The sequence below is a fragment of the Salvelinus namaycush genome, unplaced genomic scaffold, assembly GCF_016432855.1.
Source record: "Salvelinus namaycush isolate Seneca unplaced genomic scaffold, SaNama_1.0 Scaffold380, whole genome shotgun sequence".
NCBI classification, from domain to species: domain Eukaryota; kingdom Metazoa; phylum Chordata; class Actinopteri; order Salmoniformes; family Salmonidae; genus Salvelinus; species Salvelinus namaycush.
Genome location: NW_024060786.1, coordinates 69,196 through 88,014, shown reverse-complemented (window position 1 = coordinate 88,014; position 18,819 = coordinate 69,196). Strand labels below are relative to the sequence as shown.

Genomic DNA, 18,819 nt, shown 5'->3' with positions numbered 1-18,819 from the left:
TGAGAGAGAGGGGAGTGTGGAGACTGTAGAGGGGGAGACGGAGAGAGGAGCGAAGAGGGAGAGAGGAGACCGGAGACATTATCACCACCTACCACTAGAGGGCGAATAATACACCGTTTTGTTAGTTTGTCATTCTTACATTCATGGTAACAAAATTAACCCTCCTCAAATGGCACCCTATTCCCCATAATGCACTACACAGCCCTATAGGCCCTGGTCAAAGTAGTGCACTACGTAGGGAATAGGGTTCCATAGGGCTCTGGTCTAAAGTAGTGTACTATATAGGGAATAGGGTGCCATAGGGCTCTGGTCAAGTAGTGCACTATATAGGGAATAGGGTGCCATAGGGCCCTGGTCTAAAGTAGTGCCCTATGTAGGGAATAGGGTGGCACTTGGGACAGGCCTCAGGCTTGAATCACTGGTCCTGGAGACGGCTAGTTGTTCCAACGGTGTTGTTTTTAATGATTAACCTTGAAATGCAGTGGACTGAATCAGGGTCACAGTGTTTCTTGGAAGTCTTAAACAAATCTACTTTGAGACAAAGGTATCCACCTCACACACATGGTTATGGGCTTAAAAACAAGAAGACACCTTTACCATGTCAGATATGGAGTTGAAATGGATTCTATATTGGTTTTTCATCCCAATATTACACTTTATATACATCACAGATGACTGAAATATAGCAAACCCATTTGGCAGAGAAACACCGTATTTTCGGCATAAAAAAAATGAATTCTTTATTAATTATGAAATTATAAAAAATATGAATAACATTCCACCATGAGTTCACTAGGTAATCTGACTGCAGGAAAGGACTCCAGGTAATAATGATACAATATGAATAACATTCCACCATGAGGTCACTAGGTAATCTGACTGCAGGAAAGGACTCCAGGTAATAATGATAAAATATGAATAACATTCCACCATGAGGTCACTAGGTAATCTGACTGCAGGAAAGGACTCCAGGTAATAATGATACAATATGAATAACATTCCACCATGAGGTCACTAGGTAATCTGACTGCAGGAAAGGACTCCAGGTAATAATGATAAAATATGAATAACATTCCACCATGAGGTCACTAGGTAATCTGACTGCAGGAAAGGACTCCAGGTAATAATGATAAAATATGAATAACATTCCACCCAGGAAAGTGATAGCTACACAGCAATGTTATTGGAAACCCATGGCTTTTCTCGTAAGCAGGTTAAACTGGTTTTCTGTTTATGCTTACATGGGGTCAATGCCACTAAACTTTAACAGAACTGATGGAATCCTAAATTAATCAGTAACAGAAATTACACAAAGTTTCCTGACATTGGGGAGGTGAATAAACTGTTCCCTTGGTTTCTGTCTCAACACAAAGGAAAATCTCACTGACTTGACATGTTCTGGTTTTGAATTCAGGCTGCAAGGTAAGGATCCTGCCAGAGATTATTGTAAAGTGTGTAGAGACATAAAATGTATGGTGTTATTTTAGTATAGTGAATGACAGTAAAACACTCAGATCTAACAGTCCATTTCACCCGGGACAGCTACGTGACAGTTCAATCATACAAAATGGCGCTAACTGGGCGTAGGCAAGTCACATTCGAAAACATGTTTTTCATATATTCCTATATTGTGTTTTTTTACAATTTGTATATTTTTTATGTAAAAATTGTAAATCATCTTTCAGAATATCAGAACATTTGTTGTTTTCTAAATTACAATGATCTCCTGCTTCCTGTGTAGTTTGGTATGAAACCACTGAACAGACTTTTCTTAACATAGTTATTATGAACTGAATTCAGTAACAGCAGAATAATATCAGACCTGTTGAACAAAGCAACACACTAGAATGAGAGGAATTATTAAAAGACAAAGTGACACATTATTATTATTAATATTACATTTTTATATATATTATATTGTTATTATTATGATTATGGTGAAAAATATAAATCACGACTACCTGTTGATGTGATGCATTAAATCACCTGACTGTTTGGATATGTCTGTTAGTAAATGTTTTATTTCTAAGAGATAATTAATAATAGAGAACAATTGACATTCAATAATTAGTTGTCACTGTGTTAACCACAACCAACGTGCTGGATCTCTGTTTAGTTGTCACTGTGTTAACCACAACCAACATGTTGGATCTCTGTTTAGTTGTCACTGTGTTAACCACAACCAACATGTTGGATCTCTGTTTAGTTGTCACTGTGTTAACCACAACCAACATGTTGGATCTCTGTTTAGTTGTCACTGTGTTAACCACAACCAACATGCTGGATCTCTGTTTAGGGGTCAGTGCTGTAAAGTAAGTCTCTCTGGGGAGAAAGAGGATGGGGGTCTCTGACTCTAAAAGTGGTCTCTCTGGGGAACATGGCACCAAAGCTAAGAGGTGAGATGACATTTTTTTAAAGAATTTATGAAGAGTTTATATCCAAAACGCTATATCCACCATTTTTTCACATTTGTGTTTTTTTAAGGCTGATGGGTGTGTAAAATATTACTGTTCTAAGATATTAAATTCATAGATTTGAGCTTTTATTGTTGCATTCTCTAGATTCTCCCATTTCATTTGCGCTATAGAGCCCCACAGTGGAGGTGTCATAATACCCATGACACCTAGCGGTCAAACAGGGAAATAGTTCCAATAGTTTTATAGAGCCCCACAGTGGAGGTGTCGTAATAGCCATAACACCTAGTGGTCAAACAGGGAAATGGTTCCAATAGTTTTATAGAGCCCCACAGTGGAGGTGTTATAATACCCATAACACCTAGTGGTCAAACAGGGAAATAGTTCCAATAGTTTTATAGAGCCCCACAGTGGAGGTGTCATATTACCCATAACACCTAGTGGTCAAACAGGGAAATGGTTCCAATAGTTTTATAGAGCCCCACAGTGGAGGTGTCGTAATACCCATAACACCTAGTGGTCAAACAGGGAAATAGTTCCAATAGTTTTATAGAGCCCCACAGTGGAGGTGTCATATTACCCATAACACCTAGCGGTCAAACAGGGAAATGGTTCTAATAGTTGTTCCAATAAAAAACATGAGCTGGTGCACACCCAGATAAAAAAAATGTATGTGGAGGTTTTGACTAACGGCTAATAAACTATGCTAAGTCCATGCTCAAACTCCATGTATAAACTCCATATATAAACTCCATGTATAAACTCCATATATTAACTCCATGTATAAACTCCATATATAAACTCCATATATAAACTCCATATATAAACTCCATGTATTAACTCCATATATAAACTCCATATATAAACTCCATATATAAACTCCATATATAAACTCCATATATAAACTCCATATATAAACTCCATATATAAACTCCATGTATTTACATTTACATTTAAGTCATTTAGCAGACGCTCTTATCCAGAGCGACTTACAAATTGGTGCATTCACCTTATGATATGCAGTGGAACAACCACTTTACAATAGTGCATCTAACTCTTTTAAGGGGGGGGGGGGTTAGAAGGATTACTTTATCCTATCCTAGGTATTCCTTAAAGAGGTGGGGTTTCAGGTGTCTCCGGAAGGTGGTGATTGACTCCGCTGACCTGGCGTCGTGAGGGAGTTTGTTCCACCATTGGGGTGCCAGAGCAGCGAACAGTTTTGACTGGGCTGAGCGGGAACTGTACTTCCTCAGAGGTAGGGAGGCGAGCAGGCCAGAGGTGGATGAACGCAGTGCCCTTGTTTGGGTGTAGGGCCTGATCAGAGCCTGAAGGTACGGAGGTGCCGTTCCCCTCACAGCTCCGTAGGCAAGCACCATGGTCTTGTAGCGGATGCAAGCTTCAACTGGAAGCCAGTGGAGAGAGCGGAGGAGCGGGGTGACGTGAGAGAACTTGGGAAGGTTGAACACCAGACGGGCTGCGGCGTTCTGGATGAGTTGTAGGGGTTTAATGGCACAGGCAGGGAGCCCAGCCAACAGCGAGTTGCAGTAATCCAGACGGGAGATGACAAGTGCCTGGATTAGGACCTGCGCCGCTTCCTGTGTGAGGCAGGGTCGTACTCTGCGAATGTTGTAGAGCATGAACCTACAGGAACGGGTCACCGCCTTGATGTTAGTTGAGAACGACAGGGTGTTGTCCAGGATCACGCCAAGGTTCTTAGCACTCTGGGAGGAGGACACAATGGAGTTGTCAACAGTGATGGCGAGATCATGGAACGGGCAGTCCTTCCCCGGGAGGAAGAGCAGCTCCGTCTTGCCGAGGTTCAGCTTGAGGTGGTGATCCGTCATCCACACTGATATGTCTGCCAGACATGCAGAGATGCGATTCGCTACCTGGTTATCAGAAGGGGGAAAGGAGAAGATTAATTGTGTGTCGTCTGCATAGCAATGATAGGAGAGACCATGTGAGGATATGACAGAGCCAAGTGACTTGGTGTATAGCGAGAATAGGAGAGGGCCCAGAACAGAGCCCTGGGGGAGAGCACGTGGTGCGGAGACAGATTCTCGCCACGCCACCTGGTAGGAGCGACCTGTCAGGTAGGACGCAATCCAAGCGTGGGCCGCGCCGGAGATGCCCAACTCGGAGGGTGGAGAGGAGGATCTGATGGTTCACAGTATCAAAGGCAGCCGATAGGTCTAGAAGGATGAGAGCAGAGGAGATAGAGTTAGCTTTAGCAGTGCGGAGCGCCTCCGTGACACAGAGAAGAGCAGTCTCAGTTGAATGACTAGTCTTGAAACCTGACTGATTTGGATCAAGAAGGTCATTCTGAGAGAGATAGCAGGAGAGCTGGCCAAGGACGGCACGTTCAAGAGTTTTGGAGAGAAAAGAAAGAAGGGATACTGGTCTGTAGTTGTTGACATCGGAGGGATCGAGTGTAGGTTTTTTCAGAAGGGGTGCAACTTTCGCTCTCTTGAAGACGGAAGGGACGTAGCCAGCGGTCAAGGATGAGTTGATGAGCGAGGTGAGGTAAGGGAGAAGGTCTCCGGAAATGGTCTGGAGAAGAGAGGAGGGGATAGGGTCAAGCGGGCAGGTTGTTGGGCGGCCGGCCGTCACAAGACGCGAGATTTCATCTGGAGAGAGAGGGGAGAAAGAGGTCAAAGCACAGGGTAGGGCAGTGTGAGCAGAACCAGCGGTGTCGTTTGACTTAGCAAACGACGATCGGATGTCGTCGACCTTCTTTTCAAAATGGTTGACGAAGTCATCCGCAGAGAGGGAGGAGGGGGGAGAGGGGGAGGAGGATTCAGGAGGGAGGAGAAGGTGGCAAAGAGCTTCCTAGGGTTAGAGGCAGATGCTTGGAATTTAGAGTGGTAGAAAGTGGCTATAGCAGCAGAGACAGAAGAGGAGAATGTAGAGAGGAGGGAGTGAAAGTATGCCAGGTCCGCAGGGAGGTGAGTTTTCCTCCATTTCCGCTCGGCTGCCCGGAGCCCTGTTCTGTGAGCTCGCAATGAGTCGTCGAGCCACGGAGCAGGAGGAGAGGACCGAGCCGGCCTGGAGGATAGGGGACATAGAGAGTCAAAGGATGCAGAAAGGGAGGAGAGGAGGGTTGAGGAGGCAGAATCAGGAGATAGGTTGGAGAAGGTTTGAGCAGAGGGAAGAGATGATAGGATGGAAGAGGAGAGAGTAGCGGGAGAGAGAGAGCGAAGGTTGGGACGGCACGATACCATCCGAGTAGGGGCAGTGTGGGAAGTGTTGGATGAGAGCGAGAGGGAAAAGGATACAAGGTAGTGGTCGGAGACTTGGAGGGGAGTTGCAATGAGATTAGTGGAAGAACAGCATCTAGTAAAGATGAGGTCAAGCGTATTGCCTGCCTTGTGAGTAGGGGGGAAGGTGAGAGGGTGAGGTCAAAAGAGGAGAGGAGTGGAAAGAAGGAGGCAGAGAGGAATGAGTCAAAGGTAGACGTGGGGAGGTTAAAGTCACCCAGAACTGTGAGAGGTGAGCCATCCTCAGGAAAGGAACTTATCAAGGCGTCAAGCTCATTGATGAACTCTCCAAGGGAACCTGGAGGGTGATAAATGATAAGGATGTTAAGCTTGAAAGGGCTGGTAACTGTGACAGCATGGAATTCAAATGAGGCGATAGACAGATGGGTCAGGGGAGAAAGAGAGAATGTCCACTTGGGAGAGATGAGGATCCCAGTGCCACCACCCCGCTGACCAGAAGCTCTCGGGGTGTGCGAGAACACGTGGGCAGACGAGGAGAGAGCAGTAGGAGTAGCAGTGTTATCTGTGGTAATCCATGTTTCCGTCAGTGCCAAGAAGTCGAGGGACTGGAGGGAAGCATAGGCTGAGATGAACTCTGCCTTGTTGGCCGCAGATCGGCAGTTCCAGAGGCTGCCGGAGACCTGGAACTCCACGTGGGTCGTGCGCGCTGGAACCACCAGGTTAGAGTGGCAGCGGCCACGCGGTGTGAAGCGTTTGTATGGTCTGTGTAGAGAGGAGAGAAGAGGGATAGACAGACACATAGTTGACAGGCTACAGAAGAGGCTACGCTAATGCAAAGGAGATTGGAATGACAAGTGGACTACACGTCTCGAATGTTCTGAAAGTTAAGCTTACGTTGCAAAAAATCTTATTGACTAAAATGATACAGTACTGCTGGCTGGTGAAGTAGGCTAGCTAGCAGTGGCTGCGTTGTTGACTTTGTTTGAAAGTGTAGCTGGCTAGGTAACCTCGATAACTGGCTAGGTAACCTCGATAACCTCGATAATTACTCTAAACTACACAATTATCTTGGATACAAAGACAGCAAAGACAACTATGTAGCTAGCTAACACTACACTAATCAAGTCGTTCCGTTGTAATGTAATAGTTTCTACAGTGCTGCTATTCGGTAGAAGTTGGCTAGCTGGCTGGCTAGCTAGCAGTGTTGACTACGTTAGAAGGACGAAAATAGCTGGCTAGCTATATATATATAAACTCCATGTTTTATAAACTCCATGTATAAACTCCATATATAAACTCCATGTATAAACTCCATATATTAACTCCATGTATAAACTCCATATATAAACTCCATATATAAACTCCATATATAAACTCCATATATAAACTCCATATATTAACTCCATGTATAAACTCCATGTATAAACTCCATATATAAACTCCATATATAAACTCCATATATAAACTCCATATATAAACTCCATGTATAAACTCCATATATAAACTCCATATATAAACTCCATATATAAACTCCATATATAAACTCCATGTATAAACTCCATATATTAACTCCATATATAAACTCCATGTTTTATAAACTCCATATATTAACTCCATATATTAACTCCATGTATTAACTCCATGTATAAACTCCGTATATTAACTCCATGTATAAACTCCATGTTTTATAAACTCCATATATTAACTCCATATATTAACTCCGTATATAAACTCCATATATAAACTCCATGTATAAACTCCATATATAAACTCCATATATAAACTCCGTATATAAACTCCATATATAAACTCCATGTATAAACTCCATGTATAAACTCCATATATAAACTCCATATATAAACTCCATATATAAACTCCATATATAAACTCCATGTTTAAACTCCATATATAAACTCCATATATAAACTCCATATATAAACTCCATATATTAACTCCATATATAAACTCCATATATAAACTCCATATATAAACTCCATGTATAAACTCCATGTATAAACTCCATATATAAACTCCATATATAAACTCCATGTATAAACTCCATATATAACCTCCATATATAAACTCCATGTATAAACTCCATGTATAAACTCCATATATAACCTCCATATATAAACTCCATATATAAACTCCATATATAAACTCCATATATTAACTCCATGTATAATCTCCATGTATAAACTCCATGTATAAACTCCATATATAAACTCCATATATAAACTCCATGTATAAACTCCATATATAAACTCCATGTATAAACTCCATATATAAACTCCATATATAAACTCCATGTTTAAACTCCATGTATAAACTCCATATATAAACTCCATATATAAACTCCATGTATAAACTCCATATATTAACTCCATGTATAAACTCCATATATAAACTCCATATATTAACTCCATATATAAACTCCATGTATAAACTCCATATTTAAACTCCATATATTAACTCCATGTATAAACTCCATATATAAACTCCATATATTAACTCCATATATAAACTCCATATATTAACTCCATATATAAACTCCATATATAAACTCCATATATAAACTCCATGTATAAACTCCATATATAAACTCCCAGTAATTTATTGGGTATTTACCAACGTTTCAGCATCACTGTGCCTTCTTCAGGGTGATGTCATGAATACTTGAACCAGGTTATGGAGACAAACAGTGTAATTAGTGCAACCAATGACAATAGTGAGGGGTGTGTCATAATTATTAAGATAATCAGAATGAATTGATGAAACTGTTAACAAAAACTATAGTTTATGGCATATTGAATATATTAGGCTATTGTTATCATATGGAATAATATTTGAATATTGCACATCATTTTTTTGTTCCATGTAATGTTTTGGTTCAACCTTAATGCATAATAAACATCACCAACAGGGGAACATATTGGATCTGATAAGATGTAGAAAGAATATATCCATTTAAAAAGAGAATTGTTCACAAGGGCTTGAGATCAAAGTCAATATCCAGACCACTAGGGATCAATGTTTTTAGATGGGATATCCAGTAAGCCTCCCTTTGTAATAGTAGGATCTCCATGTTACCTCCTCTCCTTGGTAGAGCAACATGCTCAATGCCTGTGTATTTGAGGGAGGAGATGGGATGGTTAGCTTCAACAAAGTGAGCTGCTACTGGATAGTCAATGTTCTGTCACCTGATTGAGCTGCTACTGGATAGTCAATGTTCTGTCACCTGATTGAGCTGCTACTGGATAGTCAATGTTCTGTCACCTGATTGAGCTGCTACTGGATAGTCAATGTTCTGTCACCTGATTGAGCTGCTACTGGATAGTCAATGTTCTGACACCTGATTGAGCTGCTACTGGATAGTCAATGTTCTGTCACCTGATTGAGCTGCTACTGGATAGTCAATGTTCTGTCACCTGATTGAGCTGCTACTGGATAGTCAATGTTCTGTCACCTGATTGAGCTGCTACTGGATAGTCAATGTTCTGATTGAGCTGCTACTGGATAGTCAATGTTCTGATTGAGCTGCTACTGGATAGTCAATGTTCTGTCACCTGATTGAGCTGCTACTGGATAGTCAATGTTCTGATTGAGCTGCTACTGGATAGTCAATGTTCTGTCACCTGATTGAGCTGCTACTGGATAGTCAATGTTCTGATTGAGCTGCTACTGGATAGTCAATGTTCTGTCACCTGATTGAGCTGCTACTGGATAGTCAATGTTCTGTCACCTGATTGAGCTGCTACTGGATAGTCAATGTTCTGTCACCTGATTGAGCTGCTACTGGATAGTCAATGTTCTGTCACCTGATTGAGCTGCTACTGGATAGTCAATGTTCTGATTGAGCTGCTACTGGATAGTCAATGTTCTGATTGAGCTGCTACTGGATAGTCAATGTTCTGACACCTGATTGAGCTGCTACTGGATAGTCAATGTTCTGATTGAGCTGCTACTGGATAGTCAATGTTCTGACACCTGATTGAGCTGCTACTGGATAGTCAATGTTCTGTCACCTGATTGAGCTGCTACTGGATAGTCAATGTTCTGTCACCTGATTGAGCTGCTACTGGATAGTCAATGTTCTGACACCTGATTGAGCTGCTACTGGATAGTCAATGTTCTGACACCTGATTGAGCTGCTACTGGATAGTCAATGTTCTGACACCTGATTGAGCTGCTACTGGATAGTCAATGTTCTGATTGAGCTGCTACTGGATAGTCAATGTTCTAACACCTGATTGAGCTGTGGTGTTCAGCTATGTGTTGTTTTAATTGTCTTTCACAACTGGGAACTGGGAAGTTTGAATTATGACGTCAGTGATCTTCAGGTCGGAGCTCTAGAAAGAGGCCAAGTTCCCCACTTGTAATTTCGAGTTGGATGACTGTTCAAACCTTATTTTCTCAGTCGGAGCTCATTTTTTCCCCAGTTTCCAGTTGTCTTGAATGCAGCAGATATCATGCTGGATTAAAAGCACGGCCAATGTATTCAACCTTTTCTGTCTCATGGTGTTGCATGTGAATGTTTATCCTTTTGAGCTTGGAAAAGAGACCCTTAAACGCAGAATTGGACCACACCCCCTCGCCACTGAATTGCTGGCTAGTAATTGCTTTGCAATGCTTGCAGTTAGCCACTGATTAATTCCAAACCACTCATTCCACACCACTCATTCCACACCACTCATTCCAAACCACTCATTCCAAACCACTCATTCTAAACCACTCATTCTAAACCACTCATTCTAAACCACTCATTCTAAACCACTCATTCCAAACCACTCATTCTAAACCACTCATTCTAAACCACTCATTCCACACCACTCATTCCACACCACTCATTCCACACCACTCATTCCAAACCACTCATTCTAAACCACTCATTCCACACCACTCATTCTAAACCACTCATTCCAAACCACTCATTCCACACCACTCATTCCAAACCACTCATTCCACACCACTCATTCCAAACCACTCATTCTAAACCACTCATTCCACACCACTCATTCCAAACCACTCATTCTAAACCACTCATTCCACACCACTCATTCCACACCACTCATTCCAAACCACTCATTCCAAACCACTCATTCTAAACCACTCATTCCACACCACTCATTCCAAACCACTCATTCCAAACCACTCATTCTAAACCACTCATTCCACACCACTCATTCCACACCACTCATTCTAAACCACTCATTCCAAACCACTCATTCTAAACCACTCATTCCAAACCACTCATTCCAAACCACTCATTGCCAGCTAAGATTTTGAACGTATGATGTTGACATGATCAGTCCAATCAAAGCTACGGTAGATATAACTTGATGTTCATTTTATCTGTGGCCAATGACCTTGAGACTTTTGGATGGGCACTTCTAATGTAACTCTATGGCAGCACCCAATGGGCTTGAATTCTCCAGCTCTCCCTGTAGATTTAGTGGTGACGTAGTGTCTCAATGAGTGACAGAACACAGAGCCAATCAAGGCGCAACAACAGAACATTACCAACCCCTACGCTCAGTATTTCCCGCTGGCTGCCCCACCACCACAGAAAGCACTGAGCTAGGCTGAAACACCTGCATTTTGGAGCTGCCTTAACCTAACTGGTTAGGACAACTGATGAGGTTATTATCCAGATACCTGCTGGTACCTCTTAACTGGTTAGGACAGCTCATGAGGATATTATCCAGACACCTGCTGGTACCTCTTAACTGGTTAGGACAGCTCATGAGGATATTATCCAGATACCTGCTGGTACCTCTTAACTGGTTAGGACAGCTCATGAGGATATTATCCAGATACCTGCTGGTACCTCTTAACTGGTTAGGACAGCTCATGAGGATATTATCCAGACACCTGCTGGTACCTCTTAACTGGTTAGGACAGCTCATGAGGTTATTATCCAGATACCTGCTGGTACCTCTTAACTGGTTAGGACAGCTCATGAGGTTATTATACCTGCTGGTACCTCTTAACTGGTTAGGACAGCTCATGAGGCTATTATCCAGATACCTGCTGGTACCTCTTAACTGGTTAGGACAGCTCATGAGGTTATTATACCTGCTGGTACCTCTTAACTGGTTAGGACAGCTCATGAGGTTATTATACCTGCTGGTACCTCTTAACTGGTTAGGACAGCTCATGAGGTTATTATCCAGATACCTGCTGGTACCTCTTAACTGGTTAGGACAGCTCATGAGGTTATTATACCTGCTGGTACCTCTTAACTGGTTAGGACAGCTCATGAGGTTATTATACCTGCTGGTACCTCTTAAATGGTTAGGACAGCTCATGAGGTTATTATACCTGCTGGTACCTCTTAACTGGTTAGGACAGCTCATGAGGTTATTATACCTGCTGGTACCTCTTACCTGGTTAGGACAGCTCATGAGGTTATTATACCTGCTGGTACCTCTTAACTGGTTAGGACAGCTCATGAGGTTATTATCCAGATACCTGCTGGTACCTCTTAACTGGTTAGTACAGCTCATGAGGTTATTATACCTGCTGGTACCTCTTAACTGGTTAGGACAGCTCATGAGGCTATTATACCTGCTGGTACCTCTTAACTGATTAGGACAGCTCATGAGGTTATTATACCTGCTGGTACCTCTTAACTGGTTAGGACAGCTCATGAGGCTATTATACCTGCTGGTACCTCTTAACTGGTTAGGACAGCTCATGAGGCTATTATCCAGACACCTGCTGGTACCTCTTAACTGGTTAGGACAGCTCATGAGGTTATTATACCTGCTGGTACCTCTTAACTGGTTAGGACAGCTCATGAGGTTATTATACCTGCTGGTACCTCTTAACTGGTTAGGACAGGTCATGAGGTTATTATACCTGCTGGTACCTCTTAACTGGTTAGGACAGCTCATGAGGTTATTATCCAGATACCTGCTGGTACCTCTTAACTGGTTAGGACAGCTCATGAGGTTATTATACCTGCTGGTACCTCTTAACTGGTTAGAACAGCTCATGAGGTTATTATACCTGCTGGTACCTCTTAACTGGTTAGGACAGCTCATGAGGTTATTATCCAGATACCTGCTGGTACCTCTTAACTGGTTAGGACAGCTCATGAGGTTATTATACCTGCTGGTACCTCTTAACTGGTTAGGACAGCTCATGAGGTTATTATACCTGCTGGTACCTCTTAACTGGTTAGGACAGCTCATGAGGTTATTATACCTGCTGGTACCTCTTAACTGGTTAGGACAGCTGATGAGGTTATTATACCTGCTGGTATACCTATTATACTATCCAGGGAGAAAACTAAACTAATCTTCTGAAATGTCATTTGTGGTCTTATGCTGCCATCTATTGGAATTATGTGGCAACTGCAGTAGTACTGAATAATGTGTAATTCCTTCCTAAAGTAGTAATTTCTCAGAAATGCAAAATAAAACATGTTCTAGTTCATTTTACTGCTTACAACCATAAAATAACCATTTAGAGCATAACAAACAATGAAACTGACATAAACCTAAAACATTATACATTTTGTTAATTATATTTTAAAAAATAAAACATTTAGATGGGTGACATTATCTGCCAAAGTAACAGCCCTGTAGACAAAGAAGAGCTCTCCAGTAGGAACCAAAACATTCATAGGACATTTTCTCAAAAGTGAGGTTTCAAGGTTATCATCTTTCAAAGCAGAATTACTTTCCCATTGTTCCTCAAGTGTAGTGTATAATATACCATTTTCTAGCTCTGAGTCTCTACTTTATCCAATGTGAAAAACACGATTTCAAATATTGCTACATAAGACCGAATCGAGCCGGTCGGTCACATCTGACTGTGTAAAACCTAGCAGTACTATTGATTCTCTGAGAGTGAGGCAGATATATATTATTACTGAAAAAAACCTAGCAGTACCACTGATTTCACTGAGAGTGAGGCAGATATATATTATTACTGTGTAAAACCTAGCAGTACTACTGATTTCTCTGAGAGTGAGGCAGATATATATTATTACTGTATAAAACCTAGCAGTTCTACTGATTTCTCTGAGAGTGAGGCAGATATATATTATTACCGTGTAAAACCTAGCAGTACTACAGATTTCTCTGAGAGTGAGGCAGATATATATTATTACTGTATAAAACCTAGCAGTACCACTGATTTCACTGAGAGTGAGGCAGATATATATTATTACTGTATAAAACCTAGCAGTACTACTGATTTCTCTGAGAGTGAGGCAGATATATATTATTATTGTGTAAAACCTAGCAGTACTACTGATTTCTCTGAGAGTGAGGCAGATATATATTATTACTGTGTAAAACCTAGCAGTACTACTGATTTCTCTGAGAGTGTGGCAGATATATATTATTACTGTGTAAAACCTAGCAGTACTACTGATTTCTCTGAGAGTGAGACAGATATATATTATTACTGTGTAAAACCTAGCAGTACTACTGATTTCACTGAGAGTGAGGCAGATATATATTATTACTGTGTAAAACCTAGCAGTACTACTGATTTCACTGAGAGTGAGGCAGATATATATTATTACTGTATAAAACCTAGCAGTACTACTGATTTCTCTGAGAGTGAGACAGATATATATTATTACTGTGTAAAACCTAGCAGTACTACTGATTTCTCTGAGCGTGAGGCAGATATATATTATTACTGTTACTGTAATATATACACTGCTCAAAAAAATAAAGGGAACACTTAAACAACACAATGTAACTCCAAGTCAATCACACTTCTGTGAAATCAAACTGTCCACTTAGGAAGCAACACTGATTGACAATAAATTTCACATGCTGTTGTGCAAATGGAATAGACAAAAGGTGGAAATTATAGGCAATTAGTAAGACACCCCCAAAAAAGGAATGGTTCTGCAGGTGGTGACCACACACCACTTCTCAGTTCCTATGCTTCATGGCTGATGTTTTGGTCACTTTTGAATGCTGGCGGTGCTTTCACTCTAGTGGTAGCATGAGACGGAGTCTACAACCCACACAAGTGGCTCAGGTAGTGCAGTTCATCCAGGATGGCACATCAATGCGAGCTGTGGCAAAAAGGTTTGTTGTGTCTGTCAGCGTAGTGTCCAGAGCATGGAGGCGCTACCAGGAGACAGGCCAGTACATCAGGAGACGTGGAGGAGGCCGTAGGAGGGCAACAACACAGCAGCAGGACCGCTACCTCCGCCTTTGTGCAAGGAGGTGCACTGCCAGAGCCCTGCAAAATGACCTCCAGCAGGCCACAAATGTGCATGTGTCAGCATATGGTCTCACAAGGGGTCTGAGGATCTCATCTCGGTACCTAATGGCAGCCAGGCTACCTCTGGCGAGCACATGGAGGGCTGTGCGGCCCCACAAAGAAATGCCACCCCACACCATGACTGACCCACCGCCAAACCGGTCATGCTGGAGGATGTTGCAGGCAGCAGAACGTTCTCCACGGTGTCTCCAGACTCTATCACGTCTGTCACATGTGCTCATGTGCTCAGTGTGAACCTGCTTTCATCTGTGAAGAGCACAGGGCGACAGTGACGAATTTGCCAATCTTGGTGTTCTCTGGCAAATGCCAAACGTCCTGCACGGTGTTGGGCTGTAAGCACAACCCCCACCTGTGGACGTCGGGCCCTCATACCACCCTCATGGAGTCTGTTTCTGACCGTTTGAGCAGACACATGCACATTTGTGGCCTGTTGGAGGTCATTTTGCAGGGCTCTGGCAGTGCACCTCCTTGCACAAAGGCGGAGGTAGCGGTCCTGCTGCTGGGTTGTTGCCCTCCTACGGCCTCCTCCACGTCTCCTGATGTACTGGCCTGTCTCCTGGTAGCGCCTCCATGGTCTGGACACTACGCTGACAGACACAGCAAACCTTTTTGCCACAGCTCGCATTGATGTGCCATCCTGGATGAGCTGCACTACCTGAGCCACTTGTGTGGGTTGTAGACTCCGTCTCATGCTACCACTAGAGTGAAAGCACCGCCAGCATTCAAAAGTGACCAAAACATTAGCCAGGAAGCATAGGAACTAAGAAGTGGTCTGTGGTCACCACCTGCAGAACCATTCCTTTTTTGGGGGTGTCTTACTAATTGCCTATAATTTCCACCTTTTGTCTATTCCATTTGCACAACAGCATGTGAAATTTATTGTCAATCAGTGTTGCTTCCTAAGTGGACAGTTTGATTTCACAGAAGTGTGATTGACTTGGAGTTACATTGTGTTGTTTAAGTGTTCCCTTTATTTTTTTGAGCAGTGTATTATTACAAAAAAGCATGTTTATTTGACTCTCTGAAATGAAACCATCAAGTGATAGATTTTAAACAAATACATGTCTGTCACTGAACATCCCCATGCCATGATTAGATAGTGGAAAAACACACCATTCTCTTTCATAATTTCTTTAAACAATAAAATCTCATTTACCAACATTTCTGAAAAGTGAAACATAGCATTTTGGAATGAAACTCTTCTTATGTTTCCCCATCTGAGCTCAGAGTAGATGAGATGTAATGTTTGTCTCTGTTGTGTTGAAGTCCAATCAAGCAGGAGAGACCAGCCTCCCCTGAACCCAGCTGTGTGTCCATGAAGAGTGACTGGTCTATGGGTCTACCGATACTGTTTAGAGAGGGAGACTTTTCTACTGAACAAAGGTAAGAAGAACTCATGGGTCATGGTCAGTGAGTTAAACAACACTGTCTCTAGTCATTTCTCCTCTCCCATTTTCCCATTTCTTTTTGTTCTTTTCATAATCCATAGGCTAATCCTTTTGTCCATTTTCATAGTCCTAAAACAATAATAATCAAACACAACATTCCCTCCCTGTGTGTGTGTGTGTGTGTGTGTGTGTGTGTGTGTGTGTGTGTGTGTGTGTGTGTGTGTGTGTGTGTGTGTGTGTGTGTGTGTGTGTGTGTGTGTGTGTGTGTGTGTGTGTGTGTGTGTGTGTGTGTGTGTGTGTCCAGCGTGTGTGTGTCTCCACTGCCGCCCCAAAATAAGGTGTTGGCCTATCACCGGCACATTTCTTGGGCTAGTTTTCTGGCCTTGTGGGCGGGTTTTGAGTGGTCATTGGGCTAGAAAAAGTAATTACATTAAATCACCTGACTGTTTGGATGTGTTTGTTAGTTAACTGTTTTATTTCTAAGAGATAATGAATAAAATAATTAGTTGTCACTGTGTTAACCACAACCAACATGCTGGATCTCTGTTTAGTTGTCACTGTGTTAACCACAACCAACATGCTGGATCTCTGTTTAGTTGTCACTGTGTTAACCACAACCAACATGTTGGATCTCTGTTTAGTTGTCACTGTGTTAACCACAACCAACATGTTGGATCTCTGTTTAGTTGTCACTGTGTTAACCACAACCAACATGTTGGATCTCTGTTTAGTTGTCACTGTGTTAACCACAACCAACATGCTGGATCTCTGTTTAGTTGTCACTGTGTTAACCACAACCAACATGCTGGATCTCTGTTTAGTTGTCACTGTGTTAACCACAACCAACATGTTGGATCTCTGTTTAGGGGTCAGTGCTCTAAAATGAGTCTCTCTGAGGAGAAAGAGGAGGGGGACCAAGTCTCTAAAATGAGTCTCACTGGGGAGAGAGAGGAGGGGGGCCCTGACTCTAAAATGAGTCTCTCTGGGGAGAGAGAGGAGGAAGGCCCTGACTCTAAAAGGAATGTCTCTGGGGAACATGGCACCAAATCTAAGAGGTGAGAGGACAATTAAAAAAAAATATATATTTTATGAAGAGTTTATATCCAAAACACTATATCCACCATCTTTTCACATTTGTGTTTTTTCATCAGAAATGAAGGCTTAAGGCTGTGTAAAATATTATTGTTCTAAGATTTTAAATTTATAGATGTTAGTATTTTACTGAGAACATCACAGCAAGATGAAACACATATTGTTGCATTCGCTAGATTCTCCCATTTCATTTGCGCTATAAAGCCCCACTCATAATACCCATAACACCTAGCGGTCAAACAGGGAAATGGTCCCAATAGTTTTATAGAGTCCCACAGTGGAGGTGTCATAATACCCATAACACCTAGCGGTCAAACAGGGAAATGGTTCCAATAGTTTTATAGAGCCCCACAGTGGAGGGGTCATAATACCCATAACACCTAGCAGTCAAACAGGGAAATGGTTCCAATAGTTTTATAGAGCCCCACAGTGGAGGTGTCATAATACCCATAACACCTAGTAGTCAAACAGGGAAATGGTTCCAATAGTTTTATAGAGCCCCACAGTGGAGGTGTCATAATACCCATAACACCTAGTGGTCAAACAGGGAAATGGTTCCAATAGTTTTATAGAGCCCCACAGTGGAGGTGTTATAATACCCATAACACCTAGTGGTCAAACAGGGAAATGGTTCCAATAGTTTTATAGAGCCCCACAGTGGAGGTGTCATAATACCCATAACACCTTGCGGTCAAACAGGGAAATGGTTCCAATAGTTTTATAGAGCCCCACAGTGGAGGTGTCATAATACCCATAAAACCTAGTGGTCAAACAGGGAAATGGTTCCAAATAGTTTTATAGAGCCCCACAGTGGAGGTGTCATAATACCCATAAAACCTAGTGGTCAAACAGGGAAATGGTTCCAATAGTTTTATAGAGCCCCACAGTGGAGGTGTCACAATACCCATAACACCTAGTGGTCAAACAGGGAAATGGTTCCAATAGATTTATAGAGCCCCACAGTGGAGGTGTCATAGTACCCATAACACCTGGTGGTCAAACAGGGAAATTGTTCCAATAGTTTTTCCACCATACATTTTTTCCATAGGGAATTGTAGAAACATTTAAAATAAGGGCTATGTAGGGTGGGGTGGCGCGGCGGTTCTTGTGGGCAAATTTTGCCTTCAAAATTTGTCATCAAAGTCTGGCATTCTCTGGATTTATGGTGCTTTCAAGACAACTTGGAACTCTGAAAAAAGCAAAGTCAAAAATGGCGTCATTGATCTTCAGGTCGGAGCTCTAGAAAAAGGCCAGAGTTCCCGACTTGGAATTTAGAGTTTAATGACCATTCAAGACGTATTTTCTCAGTCGGAGCTAGTTTTTTTCCGAGTTCCCAGTTGTCTTGAACACACTGAAGTCTGAGATTTCCCAGTTTCCAGTTGTTTTGAACTCAGCAGAAGTCACAGCATGGCCAATGTATTCAACCTTTTCTGGTCCATGGTGTTGCTG

The 18,819-nt window shown here is 42.1% G+C and overlaps 1 long non-coding RNA gene across 1 annotated transcript; it reads left to right on the top strand.

The window, feature by feature from the left end:
• Positions 1-1,087: 1,087 nt before the first annotated feature.
• On the top strand, positions 1,088-16,204 carry LOC120040807. The gene is made up of 3 exons (XR_005475776.1): positions 1,088-1,422; positions 2,297-2,396; positions 16,157-16,204. It is a non-coding gene; the product is annotated as an uncharacterized LOC120040807 (long non-coding RNA).
• Positions 16,205-18,819: the final 2,615 nt, after the last annotated feature.